General features: G+C 40.9%; 8 non-coding genes across 8 annotated transcripts; all 8 read right to left on the bottom strand.

Annotated features, from left to right (window-relative positions):
* Positions 1–133: 133 nt before the first annotated feature.
* trnas-aga lies at positions 134–215 on the bottom strand. Its single transcript has one exon. It is a non-coding gene; the product is annotated as a tRNA-Ser (tRNA).
* Positions 216–517: 302 nt separating this feature from the next.
* Positions 518–599, bottom strand: trnas-aga. Its single transcript has one exon. It is a non-coding gene; the product is annotated as a tRNA-Ser (tRNA).
* Positions 600–1,016: 417 nt separating this feature from the next.
* On the bottom strand, positions 1,017–1,098 carry trnas-aga. The gene has a single exon. It is a non-coding gene; the product is annotated as a tRNA-Ser (tRNA).
* Positions 1,099–1,922: 824 nt separating this feature from the next.
* On the bottom strand, positions 1,923–2,004 carry trnas-aga. The gene has a single exon. It is a non-coding gene; the product is annotated as a tRNA-Ser (tRNA).
* Positions 2,005–2,518: 514 nt separating this feature from the next.
* trnas-aga lies at positions 2,519–2,600 on the bottom strand. The gene has a single exon. It is a non-coding gene; the product is annotated as a tRNA-Ser (tRNA).
* A 2,004-nt stretch (positions 2,601–4,604) lies between these two features.
* Positions 4,605–4,676, bottom strand: trnaa-ugc. Its single transcript has one exon. It is a non-coding gene; the product is annotated as a tRNA-Ala (tRNA).
* Positions 4,677–5,339: 663 nt separating this feature from the next.
* On the bottom strand, positions 5,340–5,421 carry trnas-aga. The gene has a single exon. It is a non-coding gene; the product is annotated as a tRNA-Ser (tRNA).
* Positions 5,422–6,152: 731 nt separating this feature from the next.
* On the bottom strand, positions 6,153–6,224 carry trnaa-ugc. Its single transcript has one exon. It is a non-coding gene; the product is annotated as a tRNA-Ala (tRNA).
* Positions 6,225–23,460: the final 17,236 nt, after the last annotated feature.

Below are 23,460 nucleotides of genomic sequence, written 5' to 3'. Positions count from 1 at the left end.
TGAGTAAATGTTTAGCAATTTTCTAATCAGAGTGACGTGACATGAAGTGAGGTGTAAAGGAGTTATCAGAATCAGCCAGGCTGTCTCTTATGATCATCCTCTAACAATCCAGCAGACAGAACATGAAAAAACCCGTTGTCGGCAGGATTCAAACCTGCGCGGGGAGACCCCAATAGATTTCTAGTCCATCGCCTTAACCACTCGGCCACGACAAGTTCAAAGGTCATCAGTTGTTGTTTTCTGAAATGCACATATTTACCACTTGGTGTTCTTCCTGCTAATGATGACCTTGTGAGCACAGGTTATGACTTGACTCACACATGTAAATATGTAACTGACTGTGAGTCCTGACTGCATTGAACTGCCAACACTACTTTCTGTAATAAGAACAACACTATCACAGACACTCAGTAATTATTTTCCACCTTTAAAACAATAATCTGTCTTCCCCCACGTACACCACATCCGGATCGAAATTGGTAAAACTTTGACTTTCCTACCTTTCAAAATGTTCTGACGTTGTCGGCAGGATTCGAACCTGCGCGGGGAGACCCCAATGGATTTCTAGTCCATCGCCTTAACCACTCGGCCACGACAACAAGCTTGACAAGGAGCTGTTGTTGAGGTGTGCGGTGCGTACTTTTACCCATTACTGTATGTTTACCTATAATGCACCATGTTGTCATCGCAGTTTAGCTGTCAACATACAGTCTGCTGGAGATACCAGGGATTGATATATTGATTGATGCAGGGTCATGTGGGAAAGAAGTTGAAACAGGCTCAACTTTGACAACATGACTTCTCCCAGAAAGGCCATGCACATAATTTCCCTCCACAGTGAAAGAGGGAAATTTGAAACATTGAAGGTAGCCTGATAACATGCAGATTGGAGATGAGAACCGAGACACTGTCTTACTGAAATAACACAATCTGCCGGTCAGTCAATTGTTGGCGCAGCCCAAAGGCTCAGTCACACCAAATGTTTTCAACTTCATCTACTTCTGAAAAGAGTCTGACGTTGTCGGCAGGATTCGAACCTGCGCGGGGAGACCCCAATGGATTTCTAGTCCATCGCCTTAACCACTCGGCCACGACAACTGTGAAGTTGAGCAGTTGTTGGTTTGTGAAATGCACACATTTACCACTTGGTGCTTCCATGGTACCTTAGCTACATAAAACCTGATGGATCTGTTTGCATATGTTCATTACTTAAATCTCTACAATATTTAATACCATATTATGAGGGTCTGACCAGTATATTTGAAGAAAGATACCAAGAACAACTTATACAAATCACTCGGTCTTCAGTTAAAGCTGCAGGTTGGACATACATACAGTACATACATACATACAGTACATACATACATACATACATAGGTATTTGCTTATGCTCATGATTGTACCCACATTGATTTCAGTTTCACTTGTTAACCAGCTTTTAACAATAACCTCAGTAAATCCCATTGACATCTTCAGTCAAATCCCATTTGTTGCTCTTGCCTTTCTAATTCAGAAACTTACAATGCTAACAACTCAGTAGTGAGTGTAAGTTTAGCCACGCAGCTGCCTGATTCATTTGATGGCTGTTTGCACAGCGGGGGGGTGGGGGGGGGGGTACGGCTGGCTCTGACAAAACAATCCAGCAAAGACGATGAAGCAGGTTCAACTTTGACTGTTCTTCCTGCTATTGATGACCTTGTGAGCACAGGTTACAACTTGACTCACAAATGTAAATATATAACAACTGTGGGTCCTGACTGCATTGAACTGCCAACACTACTTTCTGTGATAAGAACAACAGTACCACAGACGCTCTGTAATTATTTTCCACAATAGTGAGTCTTCCCCCCATGTACACTAGACACAAATCCGGATCGAAACTTGGTAAAATTTTGACTTTCCTACCTTTCAAAATGTTCTGACGTTGTCGGCAGGATTCGAACCTGCGCAGAGAGACCCCAATGGATTTCTAGTCCATCGCCTTAACCACTCGGCCAAGACAACAAGCTTGACAAGGAGCTGTTGTTGAGGTGTGTGGTGCGTACTTTTACCCATTGCTGTATGTTTACCTATAATGCACCATGTTGTCATTGTAGTTTAGCTGTCAACATAAAGTCTCCTGGAGATAGATTGATTGATTGTTTGATGGATGCAGGGTCATGTGGGAAAGAAGTTGAAACAGGCTCAACTTTGAGAACAGGACTTCTCCCAGAAAAGCAATGAGGGCAATTATGTACACACCCATGTACATAATTGCCCTCATTGCTTTTCTGGGAGAAGTCCTCCGGGAGAAGGTCTCCTCCGCAGTAAAAGAGGGAAGTTTGAGACATTAAATGCAGCTTGATAAGATGCAGATGAGAACCAAGACACTGTGTTACTGAAACAACACACAACCTGCCTGACACTCAATTCTTTGCCCATCCCAAAGGCTCAGTCTCAGTGAGGATTTCAATACTGAACACAGCACCTATAGAACACCTTGTGTTTTCAACTTTATCTACTTCTGAAAAGGGTCCAACGTTGTCGGCAGGATTCGAACCTGCGCGGGGAGACCCCAATGGATTTCTAGTCCATCGCCTTAACCACTCGGCCACGACAACCACTCTGTCATGCACTTTTTGTTGGGGTGTCAAATGCCATTCGCTTAGCACTTGGTGTCCACCTATAATGCACTATTGCACATGGTTATTATTTAGTGTTACTCAAAAGTTCATGCGTATGACTGACTCAACAGAGACTTCACAAGTGATAAAAGACAATCAACCATGTTGCAGGTGTGACAGATCATCATCACCAAATAAAAACCACCATTGTCTTTGCGTTACTGAGCAAAATATACTCAACTACTTTCGCTAATTCATTGCCAATATTAAAGTGAGAAGTATTTCTAATTTTCAGTTACCCACATACAGAGACTTGATATGTGTGTCTTTGTGACATTGCAATTTATTCAGACGACCACCTCGATCAATGTGAAATTGTAACAACTGTTTAATTGTCAACATAATGTGTAATGGAGATGCCGGGATTGAACCAAGGGCCTCATTCATGCAAAGCATGCGCTCTACGACTGAGCTACGTCCCCTGTATAACCACCATACAAGGGTACCAAAGAGTCTGTCTCCAACAGAACACCACAGAGTAAAGAAGTTGTTGGAGGGTCCTTTGATAACCCTCCAACAATCCAGCAGACAGAACATAAAATCAACTGTTTTGGATTTGAACCTGCGCGTATGACTGTGATGGATTTCTAGTCCATCGCCTTAACCACTCTGCCAACAACTCCTATATAAAGGCATTTTGCACAAGCTGTCTGTTAATACCAATGTATATTGGCATATTTGCAGAGGATTTGAACTGCTGATAAAGACACTGAACAAACATATGGTTTGACTGACTATGCAGGAAGAGTGGCTGCGACACTTCTGTTCATATAAAGCCCCGTTCTTGCTGCTAATGATGACCTTGTGAGCACAGGTTATGACTTTCTCACAGATGTAAATATGTAACTAACTGTGGGTCCTGATTGCATTGTACTGCCAACACTACTTTCTGTAATAAGAACATTAGAAAGTAGAAAATTATTTCAAACTGTAAAAACAATAGTGAGTCTTCCCCCACGTACACCAGACATGATCCTTTCACCTGATATCTGCTTCTTCTTTAATGAAAAGGTTGCGGCCATCAGTAGCTAATTCTTTAAACCACAAAGAGACACAGAGTGATGCGTCTGTAACAGAGTTAAAAATGCACTTTTATTAATTATCATTTCCAATTTGTGTTTGTGAATTTTATTTATCATTTAATGATTTTTGAGTATTTTATCTCAATGAGTTATTTTTATTTACTGTTATTTTATTAATTTTTCCTGTGGAAATTACCTGCTTGCACTGTGCCATGTCCGTACCTCCTGGGCCTCCGTAGCTCCTCCCTTCTACCCTTCACGGTGCCGTCTTGCATTACGGAGGGTAAGATGTGCGAGAGAATGCTGCTGTGATATTATGTTTTCTTTGGAAATTGAGCTATTTATGTTATAATCCTTGGTAAATATTATTCTCAGTTGAATATCATTATGTTACCAAGCGGTTTTGTGTTGTTTTGACCGTTAATGTAAGTCTTACAGGCGTTTTTAGTTTCACTTTTTTTGGTGTGAATTGTACGGCGGCAGTCTGCCTTGTGTCATGCAGCCTACGCAGTGCAGCTTGCATTCCCTAGTATAAACACTGTTGTCTTGCATGTATAGGGAGCAGAGGTGCAGAAAGGAGAGACCAGGAAGCAGTTAATGTGTTTTAATGTCTTCTGCAGGAGCAAATAAATGCCGGAAAGGTATGACTGACTCAACAGAGAAGTGATAAAAGACAATCAACCATGTTGCAGGTATGACAGGTAATCATCACCAAATAAAAAACATAATTGTCTTTGCTTTTCTGAGCAAAGCATACTAAACAATTTTCTCAATATTATTGCCACAAAAAGTGAGAGGTATTTCTAATTTTCTATTGACCTTATGCAAACACAGCTTTCATATGTATTTGTACTTGTTTCTTCACTTTTTGTTTAGTTGACCACTAGAACCCATGTGAACTTGTCAACATAATGTTAGATGGAGATGCCGGGGATTGAACCCGGGGCCTCATACATGCAAAGCATGCGCTCTACCACTGAGCTACATCCCCTGTGTGACTTCTATGAAGACATCACACACAGAGTACATGTATGACTACAGATGAAACATCCCTGTTAATAATGAGATGAAGACAGCGGTGATACAGAGGACAGATAAGAGAAGGGACAACTGCTAACAGTATCAGTGACTATAGTCACTGTTCTCCAATAAAATAAACTTAACAGAGTAGATCTGTGTATGAAGACTTGCAGTTAATCTGGACTATTGAAATCTGTCTATCTATATCTATCTATCTATATGTCTGTCTGGCTATTGCCAGACAGGTCACATGTAGAGCTGCAACTAAGGTTTACTTACATTGCCAATTAAGCTGTTGATTATTATATTAATGGTCAATAGTGAAAAATGCTGATGCTGCCTTTTAAAAACTGAAGGTGATGCCTCCAAATGGTTGCTTGTTATATTCCCAACAAAACCCAAAGGTATTCAACTGCAATGATTTCAATATATCTCATCTGATGTCTTTATCAGATATCAAACAAAGAGAAGCAAAGCATTCTTAAAACTCAGAAGCTAGTATGAGTAAATGTTTAGCAATTTTCTAATCAGAGTGACGTGACATGAAGTGAGGTGTAAAGGAGTTATCAGAATCAGCCAGGCTGTCTCTTATGATCATCCTCTAACAATCCAGCAGACAGAACATGAAAAAACCCGTTGTCGGCAGGATTCGAACCTGCGCGGGGAGACCCCAATGGATTTCTAGTCCATCGCCTTAACCACTCGGCCACGACAACTCTGAGAAATGCAGTTTGCAACAGCTGTCTGGTAATGCTAATCTATATCTGCACACCTTCATTATATTTGCAGAGGTCTTGAACTGCTGATAAAGACACTTAACAAACATACGACAGCTGCATTGGCAGACCTGCTATTTTGTGATCACACAAGTCACAACTGAGAACTTATGATGCACATGTAAACACATTTTATACACTGAGGGTGAGAAAATCAGGAAGCCACTAACTGTAACTGTCTCTGGACACTGTGCCGACCACAATTTTACAAGTAGTATTTTTTAATGGGACACTTGTCTGACTAATGTGCAGTGTCAGAGATAAACTTTTAGTATTGTAATTTACAAAGTTATCAGCTTTCTCAGCTGGGTTGTGAAGAGCAAATGTTTGCCACCTATTCTTCACTGAGTTCAACATTTACTTTAACGTCTCACAAACAACTTCAAAGATAGTGCATTATTTTCTTACAGCCCTCAGTTTGTACAGGCAGGTATTACTCTTCAGTATGACTGGCTCAACAGAGACCTTGTAATGAAATAAGCAAATATGTTGCAGAGACAAATAACAAAGACAAATCTAGAGTTCATCTACAGGTGGAGGGACTTCTGATTTTCTGTACTCCTCATGCACGTGCACGTGCACTTTGATGTACAAAGTGGATCTCTATGCAGTGTGAGGTGCTTTCTACTTTCAGTTTCAGTTTCATTGTTGTCAACATAAATGTCACCATGTGGAGATGCCGGGGATTGAACCCGGGGCCTCATACATGCAAAGCATGCGCTCTACCACTGAGCTACATCCCCTGTATGAGGGCTTCATGTACTAAGTGAATCAGTGTAGTGTCTCCACACATACAACTGAAAGAACAGCAACATTTTATTCTTTTATTTTCAATAAATCTGAGCTCATGATATGTTTGAATGTTGTTCCCTCTGACATTATAGAAAGTTTATTAAAAAATGACCACAAGATGGCAGTGGTTCACTTCCACAAGACCCATGAGGAAACCCTGACGAGCAAGCTGATGGTCAAAGTTGGATTTTTGTATAGAAACAAATCTCTTTTGCTCATTGCAACATCCTTGTAGAATCTATAGGTGCGTCTGCTGTTGATTATGGTGATGTAGTGTATATGCAAATCTCTCCCCCAACTTTAAAGCTTCTTGACTCTGTGTGTCACCATGCACTGTGCTTTATCATAGGTGATAAACTCTTCACCCACCATTTGTGTCTTATATGAACAGGTGGGGAAAGTGCACTGTATATTTATTTATCTATGGGTTACCTACTGTATGCTCTATGGTCTCATATGAATGTAGTACTTACAATGTCAGGTCCCAGGATATTTTAACATTAGCTGTACCACATGTTGGAAGCTTTGAAGAAATGGTTTCAGATACTATTGTTCCCACGAATAGGATGAGCTTTAACAAACAAAACAAATATCTCTCACTTCACTCGACAATTTTAAAAGATTGCACACAAGTGTTTGCAATTCCACTTATTGCTGCTTTTTCTACAATGAAACTGATGAAACTTGTGTATGTGAATTTTCTGTGTCCGTCTGTATTTAAGCTTTCTAAAAGTCATTTTGAAGTAACCCACCACTATGCAGTCACTGTGACACATGAAAAGGGATAGAGTGTGAGGTAGTTTTCACCTCTCAAACAAACTCACGGCCATCTTCCAAAAGTCTCCCACATGCTGCCATTACTGTTGAACTTTGCACATACAAAAGAGGAGAAAGGGAAACTGGCAAATGTCGACCAATTCAGTGGCGATGGTGGTTTTTTTAAAATGACTTTTAAGGGTGGTGTTCATGCCCAACTAGAAGATAACTGTAGGCTACACTGGAAGAGATAACCTTTTAATATATAGGTTACATTGTAATCAACTTTCTCAACCTCGTTTCCTCTCGAAGCTTCCTTCTACCAATCCGTTTCCATTTCAACAACATCTGAGCAGACATTTTGACATGTCACTGTAGGAAAGGCACAGATGTACATAGCAATGTACATGATGGGTGAATTCCATTTAGCTGCTCCAGGCTCACAATCCTGTTATTGTGCGTACTGTACTCGCTGTCACACTGTTACTGGGACATGTGAAGGGAACAGAGCCATTGTTAATGACATTAGTAACACCTGATAAAGGCTTGTTGATATATTGTGGGAAAGCACAGGTCGTACTAACAACATTAACAATGGCTTTATTGCATTGACGTGTCCCAGTACGCAAGAGAGCAAGAATGCACAGTAACAGGGCCCTGGAAGGAATGCACACATTATATTATTAATTACTGTGTGTTTTCTGCTATGACCTGTCCAGATATTTGCTGTGAAATGAAACCTTTATTCCATTATAAATGAACAAAAACCCCACTTTATCTGAAAGATGACTAAGACGAGCTAGAGTTGAATATACCCAGCTGACCTGGGTATATGCGACTGAATCCACAAGCAAATGTGTTTAGCCTGCCTAAATAATCACCATAATTAGGCAAGAATTAAACCCTCTAATTTTAATTTATGAGGAATTTTGAAAGACTGAGGTGGAAATTATCTTAACCTCTCATCTTGGAATGCAATCAGGCTTCATTCTGCAAAGGTTTGTGTTAATAAAAAGTGATGTCCCATCCTGAAATACTCTCCCATGGGCATAGAATGAGGGTTTCCACCCATCCGACTCTGCTGGTGTTGGCAATATGATTCAAGATGTAAACACACATGTTGTCTGGAGGTTGAAACTCAGAGAAAGTTACTGATCTTGTGGTGAGAACAATCTCACACTGCCAAACACCTGAACAGTGAGTTTTGCACATGAGGCATCAGCAGGATCATTCCATTGTCTACTAGTTCCCCAGTGTTAGACAATCTGTCTCTCTGCACGATGTTAGAGCTCCAGTGTGTGTCAGCTGATCGCAGTGATCCAGCTGCTGTTAAACCACTGTGGTCTTTCCACTCAGGAATTTGACAGAATGTTTCCAGCGTCTCAATGAGAGGGGTCAAGGGCCCGAGGAAGTGGCTATCCAACCCCTGTAACTGACATCATCGTCCCCTTCTCCACCCTTTCCCTCACATGTGGCCACAAATCAGAAGACTTGTTTTTGTTTGGTCTCCATCATGGCTAAGCAACGCAACACAGAGTCTGTTGCCGTGGTGAGAAGGGCTCAGAGAGAGCCGAAAGCAGCCTTTTTTTTTTTTTATTAGCTGGACTGCCTGAGCAGAGAAGAAAATGCAGAGTGAGGGCAACATCTGGCACAGATCAAATGAGGAAAATGAATGACAGAGTTGTTGTGATTTTCTGGAATGAAAACTCACAAAAAAAAACCCCACTTGAAATGACATTGCAAAATTATTTGCTCTGAGAGTTTTGGGAGAGCGGATTGAAAAACATTACCTCACTTTGGGAAAGTACGCCCAGATGAGCAACACGAACGCCGGGCCAGCTGAAAAACTTTATATAACATATTGTGTACCAACACTAGCTGCCACACTCGTAAGAGAACAGTATGTGGTGGCTTCCAAGTCCAGCATAGCCAGCTGCTATTTCGTAAGAACCCTCCCTTTTGTGTCTCCACCTCACTCAATATGTAAATTACCACGGTACACACTGTACGACAACGGAGAGCAAACCTCTGTCTTTAATTATTCAGCTTGGCTAACAGTTGGCCGCAAACGGTACAAGGCCTCCCAGCCATTCAGCACTGGCTTAGCCATGGATTATGGATGAATTGGGGAGACCTTAGTGGCAGCAGAGTCTGTTTAGAAAGACCGATCACTCAGGTTATAAAGAAAATACAGTGGTTTTCCAACTCTATAAGTCATAGCTGTGTAAATTAATGTATGCTGCTTTTCCTATTCCCAAAGGACGTACTGCACATCCTCCCATAATCACACAAGAATTTGAGTTAGTAAAAGGAAACTCGTTATTGTGTTTGTGTCTGTGGTGCTGCTACAGTCCAGTTCACATCGTTTAGGTTTATCACATTGAATGGCTTTCTGATGAAAAGTTGGATATTTAATTAAAAAAAATTACTGGGAAATGACAAGACATATAACTGAATGACATTTTGTATTCAGTGTACAAAACACAGATATGACCAGAACCAATCAGATACCAAGTGTACACCCAACCACCCGTCGGACCTGCACCACTGAATAAAAGTTAGTCATTCCTGTCGACTACCAAAGAAAGGAGGAGGAGAAATGTAATTAAATTCTCTGCTTCTATTTTTTCTACAAATGTCAAGAATGGCTGCCAAATTACACAGAATTTCAGAGCAGCACCCTTGGAGAGAGTATCAGATCTCTAGCTTGAGATATTGCGAAACCTCTTTGATTCAATGAGAATTCACATGGGGGGAGGGGGTCTTTCCATCTTAACAGTATGAACCACTTGGCCAACAAAGTGCAGAACAACCTTTTGAATTTATGTATTATTGTGAATAATGATTTAAGATGACCGCCCCCTGCTAGATAGTACAACTCACTGCCCACTCATACCTACAGTCTGCTGCATGGACATTGAATTCATTCAAAGGAATTCTTCTTGCCTGTGCCCACACTGCATGTACAGCATGTACAGTAGGCTACTGTTGACGTATCATGTGTTCATGTGGGTTGTGTGCATTGGAGACAGACAGAGCTGCACTGACCACAAGCAAATTCCTCCAGTTGTGGCTGTGTGGTCATTTAACTTAGTATTGACTTCTTTCCACATAACTGGCCAATAACCGGGTTGACAGTCTGAGCCGTCCTCAGGTTGATCATATGACCTGTTCCTGTCTGCTGCACTTTAGAAACAACTCACATAAAGCACCGAAGCTCGAAACACCTCCGCTGTGACCTTGTTTAACTGACTTCAGTTAAATAAAGATTAGTAGATGCAAACCTGAAAATTGTTACTTTGACTGTGTAACACGATACGTTTAGGGTTTGTAATAACAACAAGAGCCAAGTATACTTTTTTCTTTTCTGTATACTTTCATCTTTCTAACCAGCTGCTGCAAGATTCAAGTGTTTTCTGTGTCTGGCTATAAAAGGTTGGCTAAGTCGCAATTAAGTTACCATGACAACCATGGGCTCCTCCAGTATCTTCTTAGCCAGAGAAACAGACCAGCCACAATAAGTGTGTAATCCTTCTCAAACCCCAAAAACCTATCTTTTACTTAAAATAATTTCCTGTGTTTTTGGTGGTCCCACACAAGAAGTGTAGCCCTGATGGTATGGAAGGTTCAAAATGCCTAAATAAAAAGAAATCAAAGAGAGGAAATAAAGTGAAATACGTTACATCTTGTTAAATGTATTTTGTTGTTATGTACGCATTTAGTCTACATAAATTCATGTCACAATGAAAAATAATTAATTCAGTTATTTAAGAAGCCATTTGTAAGTTTTGCTATTGTTACATAGCCAGCGTTAGCATTAACAGCTGTTTACTCACCAGTCTAGAGGAAGGTCAGCATCAATCTTCCATATTTTACAGTGTAACATTATCTTTGACCTAGATGTGAAGTGGTAGCAGCAGTTAGAGGGCACCATAAGTCTATGAAGCCTTTTGGTATGTATGTATGTGTGTATGGCTTGTAATTCTTTTATTATATTATAGTCTGAACTGTTGCTATGTGTCTGCTAAGGGAGGAAGTGTAATGCATAGAGTATGTTTGACATTTATAACAGGCAGAATGAAAACTTTATCTCTTTGTGAGGAGCCACCTGTTCAGACATGAGTGCAAAGGGCATTTCCAAGTGGCATGAGTGGCGACAGAGAGGAGAATGAGGAGAGGATGGATGGATAGGTCGAGGAGGAGGAGGGGAGGAATGAGGTAGTGCTCCTGATCTGCATGACCCCCCTGACAACAAGGGCGGACAGTGCGAGATGAGTGCTGTGTGTGGACCACCCTGGATCTGGCAACCCAACAGACAGAGAGTCAGCGACTGAGCGTCAGGGAGGCAGAGCCGCCGCTGTGTTACTGAAAAGATCTGATGGTGACAGAGCAGCTGTGGAGCCAGAGTGGTTGGATTTTTGTGGACCACCATCTGTTTGACCCAATACTCATACACAAACTGTCATACACTGTCATTCCCACGCATACAGGCAGAGGAGACACAAACAGACCAACTGAGACACAAACAGACGCACAAAATAGACTCAGCCAAACATTCACACACTGAGATAATAACACATTTGCGCACGTACAGACCCAGCCTGGTTCCAGACCTCTCACTTGATATCCACATTTGTCACTGATTCAATTACGTTTGCTGTTGTGCTCTTTGACATCTGTTTCCTCAGTTGGAAAAGCAGCTGAGCCAATCAGAGTTCTCCAGCTGTTTTAGGATGTTATGTAATGTTACGTTGATGCAGCTTTACAAGTAGCTGTAAATCAACTGACAGACATAACATTTCTAAAATCTGCATATTCCTTTGATTGACTAGGAATAACAACCAGATTACTGTTACAGCCTCTTCTATAAACTGACTGGGCAGATATTTGCCGAGTGGAGCTTATCAAAGATATGTGGGTGTCAACATACACTGTATGGTGGCCGATAACTGCTGTAGCAGTTTAGAGACACTGTTGCAATTACATTTATTGTTCACTAGAGAGCACTGAAAAGTCTAATCATAACTTGGTCATTTACATTCCTTACACCTGCCATTTCTCTTTTGGGCAGCTCTGAGTACAACTTATTATATTATATTATATAATATATTATATTATATTTACGGTGGCCCTGAGAGCCCAACATGCTGCAACTTATGAAATCACATGCAAATAGACAAAAAACAACAAATTCCAAAAATAACGTGCGCTGATATTACTCAACCAAAAACACAAATACGCTGAATTTGCTTGTGTTTTGTCTATTTGCATGTGTTTTCTTGCTGGCTCTCAGGGCCACCTTATATGTGATATGATATGATATGATATGATATGATATGAATTTTTTTTACTCAAATGGTAATGAAGTTGAAGTTAATGAGTTGAGAGCTGGGAGACTGAACTAGTTACTAGCTATAAAACCAAAACAATGAGCTGAAAGACGCCCTAACAAGCAGAGTCTAGTAATAATTCTCTGTGGGTTCATCACTATGAGCAAAACATTTCACATGACAGAGAGACATTTTAATATTATTGCTATAAAAATATTGATTGGTGCAGCTTTAAATTAACATCTCCTAGCCATGCCAGCACCGTGATGATTGAAACTTATGTTGATGGAGGAGGCTACATCATTCACGACTGATTTGGTTAGAGCAAAATAACAACTCCTCTCTGACAGCTAACATGAACACAATGTCACACACACTCTCGCTCACCATCACATCCCCAACTGCACCTTAACCTTTACCCTTTGAAAGGTGACAACTTTTAATTTGTGTTATTTCAGGTTTGGTTCTCACAATTATAGAAACACAAGAAAACACACATACACACTCTGTTTTGATCATCAGCTCAAACAGCCATCTCTCATTTGTGTTTCCTCCCCTCTTTTCCTGTTCTCATCTTGTTATCCCCTCCATTCTTTCATGTTTCCTCTCATCCTCGGTCTCTTGCGTGCAAAGCCTTCCATCAACACAAGTCTGACTTGTAAGCAACAAGCAGACTGTTTTCTGTTCTCTGTCTAATCTGCACAGCCCGCTGAGCTGTTGCATTATTTATATGTTTGTCATTATTCTTCCTTTGAGCTGCAGAGACACGTGGTTTCCCAAATATTGTTCATTTTTCCATGTGACTCTGCTTTAGCGGGGGGTGTAGTTAGATAGATAGTGATACACCATGACACGTCTGCAGGGTCACCAAGGCTGAAAAGGTTGTGTTATGAGCAGACATGGCACAGCTAATTAATGCCATACATCCATTTACATTAGATCAGACTGAAAGTAAATCCAGCTGCATCACATTAGTGTCAATGCTGTTTAAAGACAAAATATTGCTCAATTTTCTTGTAATTTTTATAAAGCCAAAATCTGTTGTTTTCATCCACCCTGGTTTATTTGTGAATATGCCTAATACAGTTTTAAATGTATTTACTACTGAGTGGTATGAGTATGTTCTGCCACAATCAATGCACAAAAGTCTATAAATATCCATGAACCATGACCTCAGTGAAAATTATTGAGTTATATCATGCTCACTGGCCTGAGTCCAAACTGTCTCATATAATTTGTTGTTATTGTACAATCAGTTGCAGATGTGAAAACCTCGACTGGCCTCATCTCAGGTCCCACTAATCTTAGAAAAACACAACCTAGAAAAAAAAAAGAACATATATTTTTCTTTAATTCAATAGCACCAAATTTTTTCACCTGTTTTTCATTTCTACTTCCACTAAAGGATGGTAGTCTGAGGAGACCACCACAGAATCTGCATGGAGCACAATGGTGGCTTAGAATAAAACCAAATAAACTTGTAAAAGTAACATGAGTGCATTGATACCAAATAATTTTTTAACATGAAGCAGCCTACTGGAAAACATCCAAATTAAAAAAAGTTCTTAGGTTTAGCACTGAATTTGAATCTATTTTCATAAGTATTTGCAAATGTACTTTTCCTGTCCAGTATTGTTTTATAGTGGAGTGTCATATGACTTCTGATTTACCATGGAAACAAGTCAAACAATCCCACCTTGCTGGGGCGTGAATGTTAAAGTGAGCTTCTACAGTGCAGAACCAACCGGAGCCAGAGAGCTGTTACCCCAGGCTGCTGAAGGCATGCATTTGTGTTAGCAAGGATTTAATATGTGGGAGAAATTTATGGGGTCAGTCTGGAATTAAATGTTACCAATCAGGACCACATCCATTCTGCAATAGGTCATTGCACGCACACACGCATGCGCACACAAACACACACACACACACACACACACACACACACACACCCACACACACAGTGTAAAGTCCTGAGAGTAAAACGCCAACAGAAAGCAGCTCTATGATTACACACATTTGATTTAGGAGCTAATATTTCTGATATATCTGATATTTAGGATAAGCTTTGTTGCATTTAGATGAAATTATTCAGTTCTAACTACACATACGGAAGGGCATCATTTGCCACTATGAGTGACGGAACGATCTGGCGAAGAGTGGTGAGCTGAACCGGTCCAGTACACAGTGTATTGCAGCAGGTGGTGGCATTGATGACAAGATGCTGATCAAGTGTGGAGGTGAAAACTTGGAGGGAACAGGAGCTCAGGCTGCACAGACCAACACACACAGAAAACAAACTGGGGACAAACCAACACATGAGGGAAGGGAGCACTGCAGAATACACAGGACCTAAACCAAACATGTTTTGTTTCACATATCACCTTCAGCACATGTTATAATGCTTTAAAACACATTGACTGTGGAGCCTTGAAAGATCTCATTTTCTTGGTGTGAATCAAAGTGAGGCAAAGTTCACCTGAGTGAGTGTGTTTTTTCAGGGTAACACTACACTGCTTAGATCCAACAGCTCCTTTAGGGATGTACAAACCTCTGGTAAGAGAATGGTATATGATTGTGCAACTGAACTGAAAATGGAGCCTCCTCCTTCTTCTTCTGAAACATAAAGAACCTCAGCTGGCCTTCATCATGGTGAGTAGAACAAAGTTCAAATCCAAGCGGAGCACTGTGCAATCAAAGCTTTCCTGATGTCCAAAATTATACTCATTAGAGTACCTTGTTGGCCCTGAATAACGCCTCATTTAGCTATCTTGGGCATCCACTGTAATTAAAACACAAGATATAGATTGCAGTGGGAGATGATTCTCTCGCATTTCAATGGTGCATTGTTGACAAGTCTGCAATTTTCACCAGGCAAGTTTTTCTCACAGGTCATTTCCTGCTCTGAGGCTGATGGAGTCCATCATTAGGCATGTGGATGATGAAGAAGGTTCTTCCACAACCTGTCTCTCGTGTCTATTCCTCTCAAATGCCCATTATGAGCACTTACACTGGCACACACTGCATCTTTCTCATCAACAGAAACAAAAGACGCTGCAACTCACAATCAATACTGATACAAAAAGCAATTAAAAGTAATGGCAGGGAGGGGTCTAATATATCAGCAGTGCAGAAACAAACAGAGTTCAGTTCAGTCTGTCCAGAGATATATAAAACAAAGGAATAAAAGGGGTCTTGTTAGTGTAGCCTGTGCTGCCAGAGTACACTGCTAGTTTGACCTCATTACTGGGGTTTATACTAGTCACAGACTTGACGAGGGGCGGAGCGGCACAGTTAAATGCCCTCTACAGACACAGCCCCATGCCAAGAATGCACACTCATTTGGCATGCAGCTATGAGACAGACCCACACGAACCCAACTCGCCTATTACCCCCAAACATCAGCGAGTTCAACAAAGACATGAAATATCACTGAATGTTGTGCAAGACGGGAACAAAGGCAGTGAACAGCACGCAGGGGGAGGATTTGCATTTCAGCCGTGTACAACGTGCCTGTAATAATCTTTATCTGACATGTTGTTTGCCAGCGTCACTGTGGACAGAGCCATTCTGAAGATGCATCATCCAGGCAGAGTTTGCACATGGTTGCTGTTACCTCAGCAACAGGTCATAATAGTTCTTGGGTAACAGGGTAAATTTCAAACATTATGTTATGTAAAAGTTTTACTTCCAGCATTATTATGTAACGTCAAAGCAGCTGAATAGAAAAACTCTCTGCTGAGGGTGAGAGATGTCGGGAGTTTTGTAAAGATGGTTGTGAACTTTTTATATGTCAACAACCAAACAAACAAACAAACTATGTGGGCAATATTTATATTGTAAGACATTTAGTCCACATTCAGTCCCCTTTATGTAAGTGCATTCAGTGATGGTGTTGGCTCAGGTGTCATCACGTGACCTAAGTGTGAAATGTCAGTCACATGATAACAGGAGACTGATACCTGCAGCTCCGTATCCCTACATGTCATCCATGTTGGATTATTTCCTTTACATCTACTGTTGCTGCAGGGTTAGAATGATAGTCCATGCTCAAATCAAATATGTTTTTCCTTGATTGAAAACCAGAAGTCATGGAGTAGTTACAGTTTTAAAATGATAAGTCTGAGGGTGGAGCGCAGTTCAGTGACATGACAATCACAGGTCACATGTCCTTTTGTCCCTTTGGTCCATAATTACAGGACAGATTTCCATGAACATTTAAAGTGGAAATGTACAAGGTTGCTGAACGTGAAGACTTCTTCAGGGCACCATGTGCCTCTAGTGGCACCGTGAGTTTGAAACTTTAGCTTTTTTGCGAAATGTCTCAATAACTATTCGATGGATTACCATGATTACCATTTGGTACAGATATTCATGGTGCCCAGATGATGAACCTTGATTACTTTAGTGACCTTTCGTCTAGTGCCACCAGCAAGTCAAAGTTTTGTCTTATCCAATAAAGTATCTCAACAACTATTAGCTGGATTACCAAGATATTCATGGTCCTGCAGCTGCGTGGTCTTGTTTTTATATTTAAGTCACAATATCCACTTGCACACAATAAAATCAAAGTGTAATGGGCAGATTGCCATGAAATCTCTTTTTGCACATTGAAATTGTAAAGTTAACAAACCCTTTTTGACTTTTATGAGCCACTGCTATTTCCTCTAGAGACACCCTCAGGAAAAACATTAGATCTTTATATCCACTGCTGGCAATGTTCAAACACTGGGATAACTATTGTTCGGTGCATCTGTTGATGCCATCCACCATAAATCTAATTTTAAGATGTAATGAGTATGGAAGCCTGCAGGGGCCACTAGCAGAGTCTTAGGTTTTTAATTCTTTGTTTGTTTAAAAAATAAAAGACCAGGATCTTACCACTGACAGTTACGAACAGACAGACCCTCACAAGTCAAGGTTAAAGTGACTGATGCGTCAAATGGAAATCTTCAGTAGAGTCATTACTATCCCAGACTGACTCTTAGCTCTTCTGCTTTGACTCAGCTGTAGAGTTAATGATGATGTGGTGATGTTTTTCAGATGGCTCCCACTCAGCCTGTCTGTTTCATGTGATGTTTGAGAACCTCGTGGTCACCCTTGCTGTTCGACGGATGCCAAACCCATGTGTGCAACGTCACAACCTCAAAGGCTGCTGGCTGGAGCCAGATGTGTGTCTCGTGCATCGAGCGCCAAATGGAATTGCCATCAAACCACTGCTGAAGTGCTGGAGAACCTGGTCCTGGTTTAGAAAGCACAGCAGACTGTATTTCTGTCAGAGCGAAGGGTCTTCAGTCAGAACAACAATATGGATCTGATGATACGCTCCCCCACAGTCAAGAAAGTGAAATTAAGATAATTGGCCTTCTTGATACTCCAAGAAAGCATTATGGGATATCTGACCAAATACTGACTGTGGAGTAATGCAAGAATATAGTACAGTGCACACACGCGCACATCTGATGGCTTGAAAAGGGAAAGGGAAAAGAAAAGTCACTGTAACCTCACATGACTTGCTGTGAGGATGTTTTAGTAAAAACTGCTTCGAAGCCTGTTGTAAACCTGCTGGTACGTCGAGTTAGTTTTATTCATTTAGGCGAAAAAATCACAAATTTGCCTCAGAAGTTGTACAACATACTTAGGCCCTTGATTTGGAAGGGAAAATTCAGGCTGCACTAATCAATATTTTTTATATCAGCATAACAATGTGTAATGTGAAATGTGTCACTCATAGTAATATAATGGAACATTCAGCAGCTAAAGAACAAGATTTTTCCCTCAGGAGTCGTCGGAGACTAAAGTAGAGATAAAAGTGTAAGAGTGAATTTTGGACCTACATTCATCAGGTGGCCAGAAATATCCAAGCTCCTGACTCCGAACGGATTCTAATGTTGCTCCATATCTGCTGGATGTACTTATGAGGTAATGGAACAAACACTGACAAAGACATGGATCAGAAAGGTCTGGATGAAGCTCTGACAGGAGGTAACAGATACAAGGGAGAGGTGTGCAGGGGGGTCCAAAAGTCTGTACAGACTGTAACAAGATGGCAGCCCTCAATCAATATCATTGATGAGATGCAGGAAGTCAGCAACAGACTGATATCAGTTTTAAATACATCTAACCAGGAACCATGATAAAACAACATACTATAGATTTTTATGGACAGCAGGGCCAGCCCTATAATCACAATTGACGCTGACTAACTGACTGAGTGAGTGATCACAATTCCCCCGCTGCTCAGCCAAATGCAACGTGAGTCTGAGAGGTGGCCTCAGCGAAATGAACTGTCTTACTTCAGTTCTCGGAGGTTCACCACCTCTCAAGATGCACTTCAAGTCTGCATTGCGGTTTGCTTCACCTCTGTATTGTGAGCACAAAGCGCTCCAAGTTCACTTTACCTTTTGGCGTTGTATCTTAGCCCTGCCGTAGACAGATCCCATACTACTTTACTGGGACGACCAAAAAAACATAAAGACAGAACAATGGCCACTGGTAACGACAGCAAGACTAGTAGATGAATATAGAATGAACATATCAAATGGCAACTGTCTATTACTAATAAATAATAAAATTAAATATATTCTGCTGTATTAAAATACTGTATGTGAGCAGTGAGAGTAGGAGAGAAGCAAACAGATAAAGGGCTGAACCCAGCTGACACTAGGCAGGATGCAAATAGTCGATAACACCATCCAGCCATATACTAGGTTTTGACCTAGTCTTGTTTTTTTAAATGGCAACAATGATGCTATTTTCTGCCTGATGTCTTATGTTTCAGTCTGTATTCAGTTCAGTACGTTCATTGATAGAACTGCTCAGTTCGACGCTTTGTTTGACTCAGAAGTGAGAAATCATTTGATATCATCAGTAGCAGCAGCAGGTCAGTTGGCAGTCTGTGGTCTGCCTGTCTCCCCTCTGTGTGTCTGATTTACAACGTTCATATGTTAGCCACTTGCATTTATGGAATGTACTATTACTATTCGACAATAACTGTCATCCTCTTCAGTTTGTGAAAGGTATTTGGTAGCAGCTTCAGCAGCAACAAAAGCATTGTGTATGAGGTTCCTCTTTTGTAAACAAAGAGTCCTTTATCTTTCATGGTTAACACATGATTGAGATACCAAGATAGGGCATACATTTGCAACCACAATGCTGCATAGCTTAGAATATCATGACAGTGGAGAAGGAATGGAGTGAAACTTGTGGGCTTTGTTACCGACCCACAGGTCCACCCTCTGCCATCTCCCAATTAACTCCTCCCTGTGTTTTCCATATGGCTGCTGGTGAGTTTCATGTTCAGGCTCATCAGCCATTCTGACTGTGGCCGGGGATCATTTGTTTGCCATCGGCCTGTTTCCCATAGCAACATGCCCTTGAAACTCGCCACTGTGGAGACTATTCAAAGGAGGTAAAGTGGACAAAGAGCAGAGGTGACGATCAGTCAGATGGGTAACTCTCCTACATAGCAGCTCCAAATAATGCATCCTCTCTTTCTATAGGGTGTGACAGCAAGAGAGAGCGATCTATTCACCTCCAGCATTTTGCATTTTACAAGCCTATTAAGTGCTGCAGTCATAGAGATAGGAGCAGCTCCAACTGTGGTCAAGCTGAATGTTTATCTGGGCTTGTTTTTAATGGACAGGATATGTTGACTGTTAACTCTGCCATTAGAGCAGACTGGGAATTGATTGTCCATTGCACTGAGGCTGACCTCATGTGTCACTGCAGCAAAAACACTTTGAATGGGTGTGTGTGTCTGTGCATGTGTATCAGAGAGATGACTGAGGCTAGAGAGTATTAGTTGACAGATGAGGAGAAAAGTGCTAGAAAAGCAAGAAAAGAATTATTATTATTATCTCCAGAGAAAATTAAATGTACAATGTGTTAAGGTTTAGAAGAAGCAATATATTCAATAGTGTTTTTGTCTGAATAGGGGTGAATACATGAAGCTGAGCAGAGAGAATTCAGTCCTGCAAGAGGGAAGAGATGAGTCAAGCCAGATCAGAGTTCAACAAGAATATTAAGATCAATGCTTATGTTATCTTTCCCCTTAAAATAAAAGCCTGAAATGACTCACTGGGAAAAACAAGAGCCTTTTTGTATGTAGAGATAGAATCAGTCTAGTGTGAGTCATACTCCCATACCAAATTAACTGCATTTAAATCCACTGCATTTACACACTTCTTTTTCTGTCACCTTTTTCCTGTTAAGTGACAGATAAATAAGAAAAGGTAAGATAAGACTAAACTACATATAAAAAAAAAAAAAATAAATTACAGTAACCTAAAAATAATAAATGGAAAATTCAAGTAAAATATAAAAAATATCAATATAATCAGGATAAGCTCTGAAAAAGTATGTTTTTAGAAATTTGAATGATAATTTTCACTCAAACAAGATGAGAGCAAAAAGGTTGTGTACCACAAATGTGAGAAATACAAGGTTAAAACAATATGAAGAAGACGAACTAAGCTACAACCAGCTGTTTCAAAGCTTGGTGGAAAACCAAGTCAATTTTGTGCACAGCCGTTCACTGTAATTCAACGACGTTGAAGTGTTAGGGCTACTTCAACTAGGCTTTTATTCTGAAAACTGCAGTGGCTCTGTGGTGATGGTGAACTTGACAGGAGTGAAGAAGTTTACAGCAGCAGCAGCAGCAGCAGAGGATCTGAGTGAATGACAGTCGGGTGTGGGTGTGTGTGTGTGTGTGTGTGTGTCCGCGGGATATTACAAGCGTTTGTTCGTGGTGGTTTAACAGACATTGCAAACAAATTGTCTCCTTCAGGACAGCACCGGTGAGTGGAGCTAACTGAATGTTTGTGCGTGGAAATGTATGCCCCTGTTGTTTTGTAACGTGAGGAGGACTCAAACATTTTGTCAGCGTGGTTGTATTTTGGTGTAAGGGCAGAAAAAGAGCAGTTTAAATAAGTTTGAAGTCCGACAAACGCGATAACCCGCAACAAAGCGTGTTAGTAATGCAGCCTATGGCATCACTTTGCAGAGTTGAGGTTGTGTTTGCGGACAGTCTGTCTAATATGGAATTCTAACAATATTAAGAAACAGTATGCTAATCCTTCAGTCGATTCAGGTGAGCCCATCCTCCGCCAGGTGAAGACTATATAGCCTACATTAGGCTACACCATCCACACCGTCTGACATCACCTCAACCAGGAAAGTAAAAGGTGGAGTAATGAGTCTGCGTTCAGACAACTTGAGAAACTAAAGAGCCGGACCCACGGCAACAATAGACTATTTTATTATCCCTCGGCGTCAGATATAAGCTATATTATGTTACACAGTACATGACATCCAATACCGCAGCAGTGAGGAGAGAGGACATTGGTCTGCCTCGGTGCGTGCGCTATTCACGGTAGGGAGAGAAGGCAATGCCAAACTGCGTTGAAAAATCTTGTAATTTAATGTTTCCATTTTCCCCTTCCGCGAGACATAGCAAATTTTGTGTGACACACTCTTACATCTATCAGTAAAACATATCGGCATGTATCCAACACACCGTGCAGCGTTTATTGAAGCAAAGTTTCGACTTTTCTCAAGTTATCTCACAGTGTATTGTCTGCTGAAGGACGCAGGGATGGGCTGTCATCAGCCGCTAACGCACTGCTAAAATTGGGAATATTTTAAAGTGAATTGCTGCACATTTATCATCCCGCCGGATTTACCAGAGCATACTGATGACTTCTGAAAGGTCTTAAATCACCTCCAGCTTGTTCTGTACCTGTGATGACGAACAAAGCAACTTTAAAATGTAGCTTTTCATACGGTGTTTTTGGCGTGGCTAATGCAAACGTATTTCAAGACGGATATTTTGTGATTAAGCGTTTCTTTGTCTTTAAAACACAGGCATATTACCATGACTTGCAGCAGTGTATGGCTAACACATCATTGCACTGCACTGTTTGCACAGTAGGTGAAGTCAAAGCCTCTATTGCAGCCAGTGTAGAATAAGCTTTGCTACAGCTGAAAAACTGAGTGAATGCACATTTAGTAAACACACACCCACATACAAACACAGTAGGCCTACGCTCTCAAAGTGTTGTCTTTCCTTCTTATTTGGCAGGTAGCTGGTGATTTATAACTTGCCAAAATGAATAACCTGTGAGTAATTAGGAAGGCTACTTCATTGTTTTTCAACACACTTGGAAGTGCATAAAGAAGCTAATTAGCCGGCATTCCCCTTGACCAAACCTTCAAGAGGTGAGGTCAGTGAACCCTGAGGGATTGTGACAACACTTGAGTACCTTGCCCTTGATCATTCTAATGGCTAGAGAGAGGCTTAGCTTTAGATTGATCAACTTGCAGTTTGTGTTTTCCCTCTGATCAAAACTGTAACTCCCAGCTGAATTAGTTTGTTATGCCAATGTTTGGTACAGTTTTACCACAGTGGATCAGGTAGGCCTATAATATAATCTGCTGAGGATATTGATATGTTTAAACAACATTCAGATGTTCACAGGAGTATGAACTTTTCCCTTTGTTCATGTTCCTTTTACATGGATACTGAGTTATATCAACATCTGATCAAAATTTAGCAAGACTTACTCAAAAGTATTAATGTCATAAATAGCCTTTGTCCCTTCATACATGGGATATTTCTGCCTTTGCCACGTTTCCTTTTCCAAGTTGAAGGTCGGCTTATCAGCCTGACCCTTAGGCCCTCACAGCATGAGCCTGCAAAACAAGGACCAACAAGCTAAAACGGTCTTCTTCCTGAAAAAAAATTAATTGTCAGTGAAATAATAATGGATGATCCCAGTGGAGTGGGATCAAAGTGATGATTAAGCTCTCAACCTGTCTGCCGTTGCCGGACTTTGTAATTGTCGTGGTGATTAGCTGAGCAGTGATGGCGTAAAGCTGTGGGTGCATGTTACTTCCAGTCCAGTAGACTGCCAGCCCACAAAGCTTGTCTCCAATAAGATGACTTGTCTTCACCTATTTTAGTGTGTATGTGTCAGCAACATCAGCTCTATTTATATAAGGATTTGCCATGTTTGCCGGTTCCAGTAGCAACATGTGAAGGTAAGGTTAAATATCATTAGCAAAGTAGTTACGTTATTATGATGCAGGGTTAGGACTTGAACAT

The sequence above is a fragment of the Seriola dumerili genome, unplaced genomic scaffold (genome assembly GCF_002260705.1).
Source record: "Seriola dumerili isolate Sdu_G_001 unplaced genomic scaffold, Sdu_1.0 BDQW01000216.1, whole genome shotgun sequence".
In the NCBI taxonomy this organism is placed as follows: Eukaryota; Metazoa; Chordata; class Actinopteri; order Carangiformes; family Carangidae; genus Seriola; species Seriola dumerili.
This window is presented reverse-complemented; position numbering and strand designations above follow the sequence as displayed.